Source organism: Spinacia oleracea, chromosome 4, assembly GCF_020520425.1.
Source record: "Spinacia oleracea cultivar Varoflay chromosome 4, BTI_SOV_V1, whole genome shotgun sequence".
In the NCBI taxonomy this organism is placed as follows: Eukaryota; Viridiplantae; Streptophyta; class Magnoliopsida; order Caryophyllales; family Amaranthaceae; genus Spinacia; species Spinacia oleracea.
In genome coordinates, this window is record NC_079490.1 from 38,988,442 (window position 1) to 39,006,161 (window position 17,720).

The 17,720-nt window shown below is 35.2% G+C and overlaps 1 long non-coding RNA gene across 1 annotated transcript; it reads right to left on the minus strand.

Annotated features, from left to right (window-relative positions):
• Nucleotides 1–1,611: 1,611 nt before the first annotated feature.
• LOC130459905 (uncharacterized) lies at nucleotides 1,612–9,279 on the minus strand. Its single transcript, XR_008919632.1, has 5 exons — nucleotides 8,756–9,279; nucleotides 7,089–7,460; nucleotides 6,715–6,808; nucleotides 6,567–6,626; nucleotides 1,612–1,900 (listed from the first exon to the last, which is right to left on the minus strand). It is a non-coding gene; the product is annotated as an uncharacterized lncRNA (long non-coding RNA).
• Between the last annotated feature and the right edge of the window lie 8,441 nt (nucleotides 9,280–17,720).

The window sequence follows — 17,720 nt, forward strand, 5'->3', positions numbered from 1 at the left end:
CTATGTTAAGTCTAATAAATGCGGTTCAGTATTAATTAACAAGTTAATAATTCAGTGAGATCAAGTGAGCTTAATGCCTAGCTAGAGGCCGCTTCAGTTCAAGTGGAATTAATGATATTAATCCACAGCTTACTCTTGACTGAACCCGTAGGGTCACACAAATAGTACGTAAACGGATCAAGTATTTAATGGCATTAAATACTCCATCTATGAATATTCGGAACCGACGGATCTTGGTTTCAGTGGGAGCTAAGATCGTCACAGGCAAGAAATGAATACTCCGGAAACGATGATATTGCCGGAAACGGAAATATGGATCGTATCGGAAAAATAAATATTATCCAAGTCGTAGATGTTGCCGGAAACGGAAACATGGTACGTATCGGAAAATATTATCGGAAATGGAAATATTGCCAGAATCGGAAATATTGCCGGAAACGGAAATATTGTCAGAATCGGAAATATTACCGGAATCGGAAAATAATTCCGAAAACGGAAATATCAAATATTTGTTCGAAACGGAAATTAATTCCGGAATCGGAAATATTAAATATTGTTCGTATCGGAAATGAATTCCGGAATCGGAAAATTTAATCGGAAGCGCATCGTACGAATAAGCATCGGACGAGGCCTGCCGGACGAGGCCCAGCACGAAGCCAGGCCATCGCCCAGCAAGCCAAGCGCGCCGCACAAACAGCCACGCCAGGCCCAGCGCAAGGCCAGGCCCAGCAGGCTGCGCAGCGCGCACAGCGCGCACAGCACGCGCAGCGCGCAGCGCGCGCGGGCGCTGCGTGAGCTGCTGCTCGCGCGCACGCATGGGGGCCCATCGTGGCTGCCGTGCGTGTGTGTGCAAGTGTTTGTGTTCGTGCACGTTTCCTAAAACATGCAGAGTTCGGTTAATGATTAAATTCCTAATTCTATTTGATAAATTAATTAAATTAGAGTTCTTGTAGGATTCTAGGTTTAATTAATTTGTATCTGAATAGGATTTCGATTCCCTTTCCATACCGCTATAAATATGAGGCTAGGGCTCACAATTTATAACACAAGTTTCAAAGTATTCAAAGTGAGTTTTTGAGAGAAAAATTCAGTCACACATTTGCCTATAAAGTGCCGAAAATAATAGTACCTTAAGGGCGATTCTAGTTGCACTAGTAGAAAAAACCCTTATTGCAGCGGGCTTTTAGACCCCTGTTGCAGCGTACATCGTATGCTGCAACTGGGGGGCCTGCAACAAGTCTGAACTTGTTGCAGCGTACATGTTCGCTGCAAAAAGTGATTTGTTGCAGCGGGCTTTTAGATGTACGCTGCAACAAGTGCCAAAAAATTGGCAAAATTTTGGACTTGTTGCAGCGTACATATAAAAGCCCGCTGCAACAGACCCAACTTTTTGCAGCGTACATTTATTTGTACGCTGCAACAAGTCTGAATTACTCAATTTTTTGCAGCGTACATTTATTTGTACGCTGCAACAAGTCTGAATTTTTGCGAAATTTTTTTCCCTTGTTGCAGCGTACAACATATATGTACGCTGCAAAAAAGCACTTTTGGCGGGAAAATTCTAATTTTGTTTAGGGATACCTAGAGTGCCTTGCACTAAATATAGAAACCTGTCAAAACAATAATAGAATAACGCAACCTGTATAACAAATATAAAAACAACAACTGGAGTTTTGTATACTATATATCCCAAAACCAAAGTGCACATATTACATTTAAATATATGTTCCAATTTCAACATAAACATACATTTTAATATAAAATTTATTCTATAACAACTAAACCAACTCGATCAAGCGCGCTAAAGCCAATAATAAATACTTGTTGGTAAAAAACTTAGCCCATTGCTCACGAACCACATCAAATTCCTCGCATAAGGCGCAATCCTCGGAGTGTAGACCTTTACAAAAACAGAAATTTAAATTAAACATTAGATTAAATACAAATTAAATATCACATTTTAACATTCAAGAAACTAATGACAATGTCCTAATAGTCTAAAATGAGTCCTTAGGTTCTTTAGTTCAAAGTTGGGAGCGAAAATGTCATTTTAGCCTAAATATGACCTATAACGACCCAATGAGTCTATAGGTGCATAAATAGATTGGAACGAGTCTTAGATCGTTAAAATTATGCATATTAAACATGTAATAAGTTTTAAATGAGTCCTTAGGTTCTTTATTTTAAAGTTGGGAGCGAAAATGCCTTATTTTAGCCTAGATATGACCTATAACGATCAAACAAGCATTAAATGGGTATAAGTAGATTAGAATAAGTGCTAGAAACTCAAAACTAAGCTTATTAATCATATAATAATTTAAAAATGAGTCCTTAGGTTCTTAAGTTCAAAGTTGGGAGCGAAAATGTCATTTTAGCCTAAATATGACCTAAAACGACACAATGAGCCTTAAATATGCATAAATGGAATGGAACGAGTCTTATAAAGTTAAAATTATGCATATTAAACATGTATTAAGTTTAAAATGCGTGCTTAGGTTCTTTATTTTAAAGTTAGGAGCGAAAATGCCTCATTTTAGCCTAAATATGACCTATAACTATCAAACAAGCATTAAATGTGCATAAACATATTAGAATAAGTCTTAGAAACTTAAACTAAGCATATTTATCATATAATAAGTTTAAAATGAGTCATTAGGTTCTTAAGTTCAAAGTTGGGAGCGAAAATGTCATTTTAGCCTAAATATGACCTATAACGACACAATGAGCCTTAAATGTGCATAAATGGATTGGAATGAGTACTAGAAAGTTAAAAATAAGCATATAAAACATTTAGTAAGTTTAAAATGAGTCCTTAGGTTCTTTGGTTCATAGTTGGGAGCGAAAATGTCATTTTAGCCTAAATATGACCTACAACGACCTAATGAGCCTTAAAGGTGCATAAATAGATTGGAACGAGTCTTATAAAGTTATAATTATGCATATTAAACATGTATTAAGTTAAAAATGAGTGCTTATGTTCTTTATTTTAAAGTTATGAGCGAAAATGCCTCATTTTAGCCTAAATATGACCTATAACTATCAAACAAGCATTAAATGTGCATAAACAGATTAGAATAAGTCTTAGAAACTTAAAACTAAGCATATTTATCATATAATAAGTTTAAAATGAGTCATTAGGTTCTTAAGTTCAAATTTGTAGCGAAAATGTCATTTTAGCCTAAATATGACCTATAACGACACAATGAGCCTTAAATGTGCATAAATGGATTGGAATGAGTACTAGAAAGTTAAAAATAAGCATATAAAACATTTAGTAAGTTTAAAATGAGTCCTTAGGTTCTTTGGTTCATAGTTGGGAGCGAAAATGTCATTTTAGCCTAAATATGACCTACAACGACCTAATGAGCCTTAAAGGTGCATAAATAGATTGGAACGAGTCTTATAAAGTTATAATTATGCATATTAAACATGTATTAAGTTTAAAATGAGTGCTTAGGTTCTTTATTTTAAAGTTAGGAGCGAAAATGCCTCATTTTAGCCTAAATATGACCTATAACTATCAAACAAGCATTAAATGTGCATAAACAGATTAGAATAAGTCTTAGAAACTTAAAACTAAGCATATTTATCATATAATAAGTTTAAAATGAGTCATTAGGTTCTTAAGTTCAAATTTGTAGCGAAAATGTCATTTTAGCCTAAATATGACCTATAACGACACAATGAGCCTTAAATGTGCATAAATGGATTGGAATGAGTACTAGAAAGTTAAAAATAAGCATATAAAACATTTAGTAAGTTTAAAATGAGTCCTTAGGTTCTTTGGTTCATAGTTGGGAGCGAAAATGTCATTTTAGCCTAAATATGACCTACAACGACCTAATGAGCCTTAAAGGTGCATAAATAGATTGGAACGAGTCTTATAAAGTTATAATTATGCATATTAAACATGTATTAAGTTTAAAATGAGTGCTTAGGTTCTTTATTTTAAAGTTAGGAGCGAAAATGCCTCATTTTAGCCTAAATATGACCTATAACTATCAAACAAGCATTAAATGTGCATAAACAGATTAGAATAAGTCTTAGAAACTTAAAACTAAGCATATTTATCATATAATAAGTTTAAAATGAGTCATTAGGTTCTTAAGTTCAAATTTGTAGCGAAAATGTCATTTTAGCCTAAATATGACCTATAACGACACAATGAGCCTTAAATGTGCATAAATGGATTGGAATGAGTACTAGAAAGTTAAAAATAAGCATATAAAACATTTAGTAAGTTTAAAATGAGTCCTTAGGTTCTTTGGTTCATAGTTGGGAGCGAAAATGTCATTTTAGCCTAAATATGACCTACAACGACCTAATGAGCCTTAAAGGTGCATAAATAGATTGGAACGAGTCTTATAAAGTTATAATTATGCATATTAAACATGTATTAAGTTTAAAATGAGTGCTTAGGTTCTTTATTTTAAAGTTAGGAGCGAAAATGCCTCATTTTAGCCTAAATATGACCTATAACTATCAAACAAGCATTAAATGTGCATAAACAGATTAGAATAAGTCTTAGAAACTTAAAACTAAGCATATTAATCATATAATAAGTTTAAAATGAGTCATTAGGTTCTTAAGTTCAAAGTTGGGAGCGAAAATGGCACTTTAGCCTAAATATGACCTATAACTACACAATGAGCCTTAAATATGCATAAATGGATTGGAATGAGTTCTAGAAAGTCAAAACTAAGAATATAAAACATTTAGTAAGTTTAAAATGAGTCCTTAGGTTCTTTAGTTCAAAGTTTGGAGCGAAAATGTTATTTTAGCCTAAATATGTCCGATAACGACCAAACAAGCCTTAAATGTGTATAAGTAGTTAGAATAAGTCTTAGAAACTTAAAACTAAGCATATTAATCATGTAATAAGTTTAAAATGAGTCCTTAGGTTCTTTAGTTCAAAGTTAGGAGCGCAAATGCCTCATTTTAGCCTAAATATGACCTATAACGATAAAACAAACATTAAATGTGCATAAATAGATTAGAATAAGTCTTAGAAACTTAAAACTAAGCATATTAATCATGTAATAAGTTTAAAATGAGTCCTTAGGTTCTTTAGTTCAAAGTTAGGAGCGAAAATGCCTCATTTTAGCCTAAATATGACCTATAACTATCAAACAAGCATTAAATGTGCATAAACAAATTAGAATAAGTCTTAGAAACTTAAAACTAAGCATATTAATCATATAATAAGTTTAAAATGAGTCATTAGGTTCTTAAGTTCAAAGTTGGGAGCGAAAATGTCATTTTAGCCTAAATATGACCTACAACGACCTAATGAGCCTTAAAGGTGCATAAATAGATTGGAACGAGTCTTATAAAGTTAAAATTATGCATATTAAACATGTATTAAGTTTAAAATGAGTGCTTAGGTTCTTTATTTTAAAGTTAGGAGCGAAAATGCCTCATTTTAGCCTAAATATGACCTATAACTATCAAACAAGCATTAAATGTGCATAAACAGATTAGAATAAGTCTTAGAAACTTAAAACTAAACATATTAATCATATAATAAGTTTAAAATGAGTCATTAGGTTCTTAAGTTCAAAGTTGGGAGCGAAAATGGCACTTTAGCCTAAATATGACCTATAACGACACAATGAGCCTTAAATATGCGTAAATGGATTGGAATGAGTTCTAGAAAGTCAAAACTAAGCATATAAAACATTTAGTAAGTTTAAAATGAGTCCTTAGGTTCGTTAGTGACATTTTAGCCTATATATGACCTATAACGGAAAAAGAAGTCTCGAATGTGCAGAGATAGATTGGAACGAGTGTTGGAAATTTAAAACTAATCATATTAATCATGTAATAAGTTTGAAATGAATCCTTAGGTTATCTAGTTATGAATTGGGAGCGAAAATGACTTATTTTAGCCTAACTATGACCTATAACGACCAAAGTCTCAAATGTGCATACATAGATTAGAATGAGTTTTATAAAGTTAATATTATGCATATTAATCATGTAATAAGAATAAAATGAGTCATTAGGTTCGTTAGTTCAAAGTTGGGAGCGAAAAATGTCATTTTAGCCTAATTATGACCTATAATGGCCAAACAAGTCTCAAATGTGCATAAATAGATTGGATTGAGTCTTGGAAAGTTAAAGCTAATCATATAAATCATGTAGTAAGTTTGAAATGAGTTCTTAGGTTCATTAGTTCAAAGTTGGGAGCGAAAATGTCATTTTAGCCTAAATATGACCTATATAGCCAAACAAGTCTCAAATGTACATAAATAGATTGGATTGAGTCTTGGAAAGTTACAACTAATCATATGCCTATTTCCACCCAAATCCAAGAACAACCTATGCCTATTTCCAAAAAAGAAAAAGGGAGGGAAAGAAAAAGAAAGATAATACAAGAGCATGTTAAAGACCAAAAAATAAAAACAAGTAGAAACTTAGCCGATTTTCATATTAGCTTTATGACTTATTTTTTCCCCACATGGAATCCTTCTTCAGCTAATTCCATTAATTAATTAAATGAGAAAACAAATTAAATAATTAACCAACACCAAAGTACATGCAAGAAACAAAATTAGATGTCTTACTTTTTTCCTCAACCGGCTTTTCCTTGCTGCCTCACAGTTCTGAGCAAGCCTTCGTAGAGTCTATAATAATAAATCTTTAAAGATGTTACAAAAATGAAGCTACAAGATGTCAAATAGCATGAAAAGAGAAGAGTGAACAACTTCTAACCTTATGATCAGTCTCCTTCGATCTGTCACTCGAATGATAATGACATTGCTTCTGCCCTATCCCCACTAGCTTGAACTCAGGGGTCTACATTTTGCTAAAGCAGAACAATAATACTACTTTAAGTTTCAAACCACAGATAGGGTTTCCTTCCACTTCGAGGAAGAACAAACAGATAAAAACCATCTTGCCAAAGAATGACAGCACCTCCTACAAGGCATCTTATTTAAATACTCTGCCATTACCTATATATAGCTATAATAAGACAAGCAAGTACAAAACAACAAATACAGACCTACAAAGTATTGAGTAACTATAATGTTGTGGTGGTGGGGAGTATAACAACAGGGGCCAGCTTTAGATTACAAGGAACTCACCATCATCTTCTCTGACGTTGGATTGAGGAAAGAAACTCTGGCGGAAGAAGAACCATCCAACTGAACAATTTGACCATTATACCAACGCCCATCGGTGTGGCGGAATCTACATTTTGATCCAATAAAATAACTTGGGTCTCCCAATATTTCTGCCTCAACATTAGTAGAATCTAATGGTTCTACCTCTAAGTCTTCGCACGGAAGTTGGGAACCACCCAACTTTGCTGGATTTATAAGCTCGACCGCAGCGTCTTTATGGGAATATATAGAGTCCTGCACAGCTGAATCAACTTCACGTAACAGCCGGGCACGTTTTAGGTGAAAAAGTCCTTCCGCTGCATCTTTAATGGAAGAAACAAGCTCGTCTTGGACCTGCATCAACATACAGCAATGTGTTGATTCAAGAAACCAGCCAAATGAGCATGCATATACAATTTCACTTCTGCTATCCCTTTTTGTATGAACAAGAAAAAAAGTTGGAGAGGAAGCTGATATGCTGAATAAAGCAAGAAACTGGACACTCGCATCTTTATCAGTATTTATCACTCTATGAGAACAACTGCTATCACGAAGAACATTACAGAAAAACACAGATATCCTACGAAGAACATTACAAAAAGGTAACAAGTACGGAGTAAAATACATTGATCACCGACATATCAAAATGTTCCTTAAGGCCTGAGATTAGACCTGAACTCCTGGTGGTTTATTTCCTGAAAACAAAGGCTAGAAGAATAAAATAACACATGGCACCTGCCTCCTTTCACCCTATTATTCACCACAGAACCGTGCTAGAAGGGTGATTGTTGTTTTCTTAATCTCTCATAAATTATTCTCCAAATATCCATTCCCAAGCTCAAACCTCTCAAAAACCTGAGCCTTTGGAACCTAAAAACGTCAAATCAATTGTAGAACAAGTACAAAAAACCCACAAGAAATCAACCAACCAACACCGTAAAATTACACAATGACATTCCTTAGGTTTTCTGCTAAAAAATCACTTCATAAGCTTGAAGCTTGACACCAATTAATCTACAGAGTAACGGAATGCAATTGAAAACACAACGAAAGCTAATGTGAGCTAATTGGTATTCACAAAACCCATTTGTCTCCAGATTAATGTTGCATAATGAGCATAGTTTATGACAAAACAAACAAAATTCTAGGTTAATCCCAAAAAAAAAAAACAAGAAAAAGGGTCATCTAACATCTATTGCAAACAAATGTTCAAGGGTAATCCCCAAATAACCAATATAGTCATATTTACAGACCATAAATTATTAGCAAGATGGATTTTAGCTTAATTAGAGCGTCAAACATGCGATTCAACATGATGAATTGAAGCAAATTTATAAAAATAGAAGCAGAAATCGATCATATTAGGAATACCCTAAATTAAACCTAATAATAAAACATAATGGTAATTAAATTGAAGGATAGAGAAAAGGATTACACTAAGAAGCTCAGAGCTTTTTCCCTTAAACGAAAATCAAAACGAAAATCAAAACGAAAATCAAAACAAAAATCAAAAACGAAAATCAAAACGAAAATCAAAACGAAAATCAAAAACGAAAATCAAAAACAATAATCAAAACGAAAATCAAAAACTAAAATTGAACCCTAATCTGAAAACGAAAATAAAAAACGAAAATAAAAATTGAACACACCATAGCAAAACCACCGGAACCACGACGCCGAGCAACCACCGGAACCACGACGCGACGGGGAAATGCTGAACCCCCGGCCGACCAAGAATATAACCTTTCAGTGACAGGCCGCGCGAGAATTGAACGGGATGGGGGAGATGAGGCTAGAACACCACACACCGGCGAAGACAGCGACGCAGGGCTGAGCAACGCTTGGGTTCGACGGCGACGTAGGGCTGAGTTCGACGGCGACGCAGGGCTGAGTTCGACGGCTGAGTTCGACGGTTTGTTTGGATATTTGTTTAAGGGAAAAATCTTGGAGCAGAGAAAGAACAACGTACGTTTGAGCCCGCTCGTTTGAGCGCGGTTTGTTGCATAGGAAAGTAAATTTTTTTGAAACGCGGACTTGTTGCAGCGGGCAATAACATGTACGCTGCAACAAAGTCGGGTTGTTGCTGCGGGCTTTTATTTTGTACGCTGCAACAAACACATTTGCTGCGAACAACTAAAATGTACGCTGCGATAACCCTTTAAAGGGTTTGACCCGCGTTGACCGACTGGTTGTTGAAGCGTATTTATACATGTACGCTGCAACAAGGGGGCTGCAACAGGGGTTTTTTCTACTAGTGTTGGTCAATCTTAAGGCGGATCCGGACGTGCTGTGGACTATCTACGGAGGGACGACACTTGGAGTCCTAAAGACTTGTTCTTGTTCGGTTCGGGCGCAGCTAGGGAAGGCACGCAACAAAGAGTATGCATCTAATCTATGCTAAATGATTATGTGTAAATAATATGTTTTCCTGGGTTTATGGTTTTTCCGCATGATTTATGAATTGTCATATGTATCATAACCTAACAGTGGTATCACGAGCCCCTTATTATTTTCATAATCTAAATTGCATGAACATGGTTAAATATTACAAATTTGCAAGAATTAAAAGGGGTGATTAATTTTCGTAATTGTTAATTAATTGCAAATTGCGTTTATTTAATTATACGTACGCAGTTTTTCGGCAGTTTCTTCGTTACTCATCCGAATTGAGTGATTTTTGTGTCAAATACGCATGTAAAAGGCATTCTAAAATTTTTTGTGCCGAACCCAGAATTCTCAAATTCGAAGCCTAACTATGACTTTTCGAAGGTTTTAGTTTTTCGAATGCAAAATTTCGTAAATTTAAGATGTTAAATTAAATATTTGCGATTCTTGTTGATAAATCTTGAATTTTTGATTGACCTACTGCATATGTTTAACAAGTTTGAATGCCTAGTCTTGTTAATTATGCAATCTAATTTGTAATTATGATTAATTTGTTGAAAATTAGAATAATTTAGAATTAATTTAATTTTCATAATTAATTGTAATTTAATTAGAAACCTATGATTAAAAACCACCATAAAAATTGTAAATTTATGATAAATTTTAAATTTTTATGACCTAGACTTGAATCCATAACAATCGGAAATCAATTGGATAATAAATTTTCGATTTTTTGCCCTAAAATTATGAAATTAATATTATTTATTAATTTGTCATTAATTTTAAATATAAATTTTAAATTTTTATGCGATTCGTTCATAAAACTTGCACGCACAAAGCAATTGACGCTTCGTGTTACCCTTAAGGGGTGTTGTATAATGCGGGCATGCGACGACGAGCAAGGGAGCTCGTCGCCCGTGCGGCACGAATGCAATGAGCAAGGGCGTAGTGCACGAGCACAAGGGAGCAGCCCTGCCTTGTGTCGTGTGCCACGAGCAATGGACGAATGGGCATGGGCGAAGGGTGAGCCAAGGCAGTCGCGTGTGGGCAGCAAGCGAGCTGCGCCACAACGCGCGCTGCCTCGCACAAGAGCGCGCAGCCTCGCGCGCAGCGAGCGCAAGCTCGCGTGCCACGAGCGCTGCGCCTAGCATTGCTCGCGCGCACAGCGAGCGATGTCGCGCGCCCAGCGAGCGATGTCGCGCGCCCAGCGAGCGATGTCGCGCGCCCAGCGAGCGATGTCGCGCGCCCAGCGAGCGATGGCTCGCGCGCCCAGCGAGCGATGTCGCGCGCCCAGCGAGCGATGGCTCGCGCGCCCAGCGAGCGATGTCGCGCGCCCAGCGAGCGATGTCGCGCGCCCAGCGAGCGATGTCGCGCGCCCAGCGAGCGATGTCGCGCGCGCACTGCGAGCGATAGCCCGCGTGCGATGAGCGCTGGCGCGCGCAGCGAGCACCAATGCGTGCGGAGGCTTGCGATAGGGATGCAGCAGCTATGCGACGAGCGCATGGGCTGCGCGCGCATGGCCAGCGATGGCTGTGTGCGTGCGGCCCATGGGCGTGCTACGCGTAGGGTGTTTGCGTTACGATTAGATCGTTTTGAATGTTTAATTTGAAAATTTCAGTTCACGTAATTTTAATTAATTTTAAAATTAATAATTTAAATTATTTTCTTGGATTTTAATTTTGAATATTATAATTATAATAAATGTTATTTATTCTAATTATTTTACTAAAATTAAAATCATGAATTAATTTAAATGCGACTGAAATTAAATTAAACTTTTTGGATTCAATTATAAATTTATATGAGCTTTAAATTTTAATTAAATTTGTATGTTTCCGGTTAGACTAGAAATACATTTTTATGTTTAAAATTGGTAAAGCATATGAATTTATTGGTTTAAGTGGGAGCGCCTTTTAGTCATAAACTCTTAATTAGGTCTACAAATCCTTAAGGTTAAAACAACTTGATTAGAATTAATAAGGACTGAATAATTGATAGATTATTGGTGCCCTTGATTAATTGCTGCAAATGTTTACGTGATGCATAATGTGTTTGACTAACCAGCTATGTGGGCCATTCATGATAATGAATGGGTGAATGGTATATATTGTATATGTACTGTTTTGCAGGTTATGAAGTGACTAGTATGGCCCAAATAGGATAGAAAATATGGTCTGCGTACCATTAATTTGAATGTAATTGGTCTAAAGTACCAAAGTTATTTTTCAATTCAAATATGGTCTGCGTACCATCAAATAGTTGTAATTAGTTATAGCTTATCCTATTTGAAGAAAATGGTGCCTCCCACGGAGATTTTCAAGACGGACTTTGAAGTTAAAGCTTCAAGATGAAGTCGGGCCATACTAGATCACATTTATCTTATGCATGCTTTAAGTTATTTATTGCTTTAAATATGTCTTAAAATGCATGAGATCAAAAGCTTGATTATGTTGCATGATTAAGGATTTTAGTTCACTTAAAATCTAACCAACATAGTAAGAGCTTTAAGTTCCAAACTTAAAAATTGAGTTAAAAGGTGCCATGCCAAAATATACACTTGCTTGGATATCCTTTACATCAATCTAGTAATAGTTTTCGCTCAGCGAGGTGTTACTTATTGGTCCTAAAGGGGCAAGGTACACAAATAATTGTGAGTACACGTTAGTTTTGGTGAAACTCAACGATATAAGTAAGGAGTCCTTTTATGTCGTGGCAAAATCGATAGGTTTACCTAATAAGTTCTTAGACGTACCTATCAACCAAGAGTAGTTTCTAGACTATTAGCAAAAGGCTTTTGCTTACCTAAAATGTTTTAGGATTAAGTCGACAAACTGTGCTTAGTTCTTCAATGATTTTAGGGTCTTGGAATCATTTTATTCACACCTGCCGGAACACATAATTCGAATAAAATGCTAATAACTTGTTTGAATTGCATGGTTGCTTTAATTTCAAGTTATTATTCATGATAAATGTTTAGACTTTGCATGCTTCAATGTATGTTTTAATTATTGTTTATAATTAAATATCTTGCACTGCAATAAATCCTTTTAGAAAGGTAACAGTAAATTTCCTCGATTGGTAGTGAATCCAAGAACGATTCACGAAAAAGAGAGAAAGTGAGCAATTTAAAATATACGTTTCTTATAGCGACTTTTATGGTTGTTTTCTAATATCAAAATCGAATGGCAAACCAATTGGTGCTTGTGAATTCAAAATACAATGTAGTTTTGAGATCATAAAGCATTGAGTTTCAACGCTCAGCCTTACCAATGGTTAACAACCTAATATCTTTTGTCCATTTAATTCTCGAATGAGTCTAGTCACTAGACATTCGAATAGATCGATACTTAGAGAACTTTAGAAGCTTCTGGTAAGATCATCTAGTTGAAACAAAATATTCAACATAAATTAAAATGGTAAAGAACCTTATTGGTGACATTGGACATGTCTAACAAAGTATAAAAGTCAACACTAAAGAATTCAATTCTTAAGACTATAAGAAAGGGTACAAGAAATAGGAAAACGAGGAACAAATGAAAGGAATTTACGATTCCGTTTCTACCTATAAGTTTATGTTTAAAGAGAAGTGACCTAGCAATCAAACTTCTTTGGTATCATATACCGCTTGAGGTTCTTACTTCGGTAATAACTCAAACAATGGAAGCTAGGATACACTAATGACCTACAAGTGGGAAATGAAGCATGGCAATGCTACATTAGCTGTAGGGTCATCTAAATTTGTTTTAAGTCCTTTTAAAGGCTGGAACTTAATGGCTATTTTGTTCCATAATCAGCATACCTAAATTTCTGCTTCAAACACAGAAAGACTCACATTCAAAGAAAAACAAAAACAATGTTTGTTTGTTTATTTGAATGAAATGGTCAATTACAGGTTGAGTCAATATGCTTGATTAAAACAAACAACTCTTTAAAGAACTTTACTAGGTTCAAATCAACCCCTTGATTTGAGTTCCACAAATCTTTGGCATTGTTGCTTAGACCATATCAACAAGTTAACATTCATAAGCTCTATTTTGATGGACTTCTGAAAGTTGATTGATTTCTAGATCATTTTAAGACAACTAGTCTTACTTGTTGAAAGTAACAAAAGATATGAACTATTGTTAGAACGCCTAGACAATGGAGTTCAAAGCTAAAGAAAGATTTTATGACTTTATTATTTCACATGGATTTGAGTGAATATAGGTTTATTTACTCAAATGTGATATAAGTTGAATCTGTTTGGCTAGTTCAAAGATTCAGAAGTATAAAATCCACTTGGTAAGAAATCATAAAGATCTAGGTTAGATCATGTTAATGATTACTTGAGACCAAATATGATCATCAATGATTGTGTGTTGTAATTTCACAATCTAGCTCCATAAGATATGGCATATCTACGTTGGAATGATCGAAGTCAATTAGTACTTGATTCGATCAATGATGAATCATAAAGAATTTTCCTATAATTTCTAAAACAAAATGCTCAACTACCACCAAACTAAACCAAATTCGTCAAAGCTATTGAAAAGTAATTTCAGAATATCTTTTCATAATATATCTAAAGAGTTCCTAAACTCAGTGGGAGCTTAGTGTTTGTTATTCAACAAACTAAGGCCCAAGTATAGATATATGTATCATTGTGATTTATTCAAATGAGACACAAGGGTATTGTTTCTACCACGAATTTTTGAGAACATAATGTTTGTTTGCTCGAAATAATGTCCTTTTGAAGATTCGTTTCCAAAATGACAAGTGGGAGAAAATAGACCTCGAAAGTTTTCGAGGCGAACAACAAACATAAACGGACATTCCGGAGGCTTTTCGAAGTGCTTCAGAAAATCCAAACTAATTCTTTAAGGACTTTAGAAGTGGCTTTAAAGAATAGACTTCTCTTAGAAGACTTTACAAGTGCTTCAAAGAGAACAGAATATTCAAAGGACTTTCAAGTGGCTATTGATATTCTGTTGTTTGATGTTCTATACCCAAGTAGGCATAGAGTTCAAGTCACTGAAACTATGAGATTCTTCTATAGTGAAGAAACATGGAGTTCAGGTCCCTGAAACTATGCAATTCTTCTATTAGATAGTGAAGAAACCTACAACTTGCAGTCAAACTATTATCATGTAGATTAATGAGTTTGTGACTTGTAAGAAAGCTATGACGAAACCCAGATTCCCTAAAATGGTTAGAGGCCATATATAGACTCAAATGTTTTAAATGGCTAGAGGCCATAAAACATACTCAATGTTTTGATGACAAAATTGAAATTTTGTTGATTTGCAAGAATAGTTTCACACCTATTGGTTGCAAGTTTGTTTTAAGGATAAAAACCATCAAACATGAATTGTGTTCACACACAAAGCTAGATTAGTTGCTAAAAGTTACAAGCAAATTCACGATGTGGATTGTGTTGAAACCTCATGCAAAATCGTAATGCTTCAAGTCTATAATTCAAGCAATGATTGCATATTGGTAAATATGGCAATTGGATGACAAAAGTATTCCTCAATCAAATGTTGGAATAAACTATGTACATGGTATGTCATAGGATTTGTGGATCCAAATAAATGCTTGAAAAAGAAAGCTAGCTTATGAAATCTAAGTCCAGATTTAAGCAAGCAATTGGGAATTAGAACTGTATTTTAGTGAAGCTAATAAGTATTTTAGTTTCATAAAATATACATGATTCTTATAGATATATAAGAAGTTTAGTGGGAGTACTTAAAACTTAATTGGTCCTATGTGTATTACACACATATCTCTCTATTGTGAAATAACATTCAAATGCTAATGACTTAGATTTGAAATTATTCATCAATGATGGACCATGGCGAAACTTAGTACATACTGGGTATTAAGATCTATTTACAAAGATCTTATGATATTGTTTTGGATTAAGTAATGGCATTTACTAAATCAAACACGAAAGTCTCCATTGGAGATATTCGACCCATGTGAATAAATCTAAGTAAAGGATGTTTGAACTATGTATAAGCATTTACTAAGTTAAACATCAAAGGATCTAAATAAGATTCTTAACCTATATTATATGTCAAAGAATTTAGCTGAATTTAGTATCTACTGAAACTAGATAAGCTAAAGTTACATGAATAGAATTCAATTGGGAATTATTCTGCAAAAGAATTTATCATGTATGATATAATATGAGGATCGCCAAAAATGTATCGTATGACTTTAGGCATGACGAACATATACCAATCTCTATTGATCTAAGTGAAGATCAACTAGATTGAGATCAAGAATACTTATGGTACTTGAAAAGGTACATAGGAATAGTTCTTGATTCAAGGAAATAAAGATATGCTAAATATTGATGCTACACGCATAAACACTGGCAAAGGATCAAGCAAGACCCTTTGGAGTTAATCATTAATAAGGACGAGCTATAGAGCATCGTGTTTCGAAATGGCAACATGGATTGGAGACCATGAGTTGTTGCGTGGGAAATTAAAATATTAATTTCTATGTTCTAAGATACAGCTGGAAAGTCTTCCACGTGTCTGTGAACTGCTTGGATAATAAATCCAAACAAAGCATCACTAGCAACCTAAACAGTTGAAGTAAAAGTAATTATTGCCTAAGAAGCAATAAAACAGGGTTGTTTAAAGTTCTTCACTGAACTTGGGTAGATCACCTATCTGCTGGCTTGATGGTTCTTCATTGAAAAATGCGTGGAACCACTCTTGAAGCAAGAAAAACGTCTGCTAACTTAATGGTTCTTCATTGCAAAATGCGTAGAACCACTAATGTAGTAAGAAAGACTAGATCACATAATAAACAAACTCGAAAAGATCTTATCATCATATCTCAAGGAACATTCGATGAAAAGGATGTTAAGATTGGCAAAGCATGATAACTAAACCTATGCAACAAGTGAGAAGCAACACTCACATTGTCGCACTGGAAATCAAGCATAGCTTTGAATTCCATGAATTGTTTTAGAAAATGGGTTTGAGGCCCATGGTTGTAAAACATTGGGGTTGAACATTTATCATATATGAAATGTATTTTCATATTCCATTTAATCTTGGTTTAGTATTAAATGATGAGTCCCTTCAAATTTGACGAAATATTCAAGATAGACTGTCAGGACCAGTCCTGTGACTAAGAAATGTCTATCAAGTGAACTTGAATGTCAAAGGTTGAAAATGGTCCCTAGTCGGAGTTTTCTATAAAATTGGACGCATAGAAAACGTTAGACGACTAGAATGCAAGATGACTAGTAGTTCTGTTTCTTGAACTATGTGGACATGGCAATGTCATAATCATTTGCATAGATACTTACTTTGGGAAGACTAGTATCGGACAAGACCTATGAAACTTTACTGTAAGAGATGAAAGTCTGTCATAAGTAAATTTCATTAAATTATTAGACACTAAATCCTCAATACCTGAGTGATTTGAGATTACTTGTTTGAGAACTGGTTGCTTTGACGTTGACCAACCGTCGCACCGTAAAAGGAGGCTATAAAGGCAACGCTCAGGTAATCACCTATCAAACGAAGTCTAATCTCAAGATCGCAAGATTGGGATTGTCCTCCCATAAATCGGGATGAGATGCTTAAAAGTTGTACAAGGCCACTCGGAGAGCTAGAAACTGTGAAATGCATGGCCGTGCTCGGATGAATCATAGGCTATGATTATCTGTTTATTTGATCAGTTGAACTCTGAAACCGAGGAACACCTCTGGACATAATAAGGATGACAACTCTTACCTTATGTTCAAGAGCAAGCATCGAGCGACAAAGGAATTAGGAAATGCACACTTGTCCCTAAGGACAAGTGGGAGACTGAAGGAAATAATGCCCTTGGTCCAAGTATGCATTCTATGTTAAGTCTAATAAATGCGGTTCAGTATTAATTAACAAGTTAATAATTCAGTGAGATCAAGTGAGCTGAATGCCTAGCTAGAGGCCGCTTCAGTTCAAGTGGAATTAATGATATTAATCCCCAGCTTACTCTTGACTGAACCCGTAGGGTCACACAAATAGTACGTAAACGGATCAAGTATTTAATGGCATTAAATACTCCATCTATGAATATTCGGAACCGACGGATCTTGGTTTCAGTGGGAGCTAAGATCGTCACAGGCAAGAAATGAATACTCCGGAAACGATGATATTGCCGGAAACGGAAATATGGATCGTATCGGAAAAATAAATATTATCCAAGTCGTAGATGTTGCCGGAAACGGAAACGTATCGG